This window comes from Meleagris gallopavo, unplaced genomic scaffold, assembly GCF_000146605.3.
Source record: "Meleagris gallopavo isolate NT-WF06-2002-E0010 breed Aviagen turkey brand Nicholas breeding stock unplaced genomic scaffold, Turkey_5.1 ChrUn_random_7180001984204, whole genome shotgun sequence".
NCBI classification, from domain to species: domain Eukaryota; kingdom Metazoa; phylum Chordata; class Aves; order Galliformes; family Phasianidae; genus Meleagris; species Meleagris gallopavo.
In genome coordinates this window covers 1-458 of record NW_011242715.1, presented here as the reverse complement: position 1 = coordinate 458, position 458 = coordinate 1, and the positions used below count along the sequence as shown (strand labels likewise).

Below are 458 nucleotides of genomic sequence, written 5' to 3'. Positions count from 1 at the left end.
ATGGTACATGTTTTCACACTAAGAGTTGCTTTTGCCCTGTCTTCATAGGTTATCAGCGTCAGCTGCTCTACAAACATGATGATGGCTCCTACAGTGCCTTTGGGAAGTCTGACACCCAGGGCAACACATGGTGAGTGGCCAGAGTTGGAGCTGTCATCCCAAACCTAGCATCCATTCTATTTCCTGGATGTGACATATGTGCTCTGCCCACAGGCTGACAGCTTTTGTGGCCAGGTCCTTTGGGCAGGCCAGCTCTTACATTTACATCAGCAAAAATCATGTGCAAGATGCTGTGCTCTGGCTGCAGAAGCATCAGTTATCCAACGGTTGCTTCCAGAGTGTGGGGAAGCTCTTCAATAATGACTTGAAGGTATGACTAATGGCAATGGAAGTAGGAGTGGGAGAAACATGATATGGGGACGGGGTCACTTCTCCAGGCTCTTCTGCTGTGCACAGTA

At 48.7% G+C, this 458-nt stretch overlaps 1 long non-coding RNA gene across 1 annotated transcript; it reads left to right on the top strand.

The window, feature by feature from the left end:
• Positions 1-34: 34 nt before the first annotated feature.
• Positions 35-269, top strand: LOC109365236. Its single transcript, XR_002110860.2, has 2 exons — positions 35-130; positions 214-269. It is a non-coding gene; the product is annotated as an uncharacterized LOC109365236 (long non-coding RNA).
• The last annotated feature ends 189 nt before the right edge of the window (positions 270-458 follow it).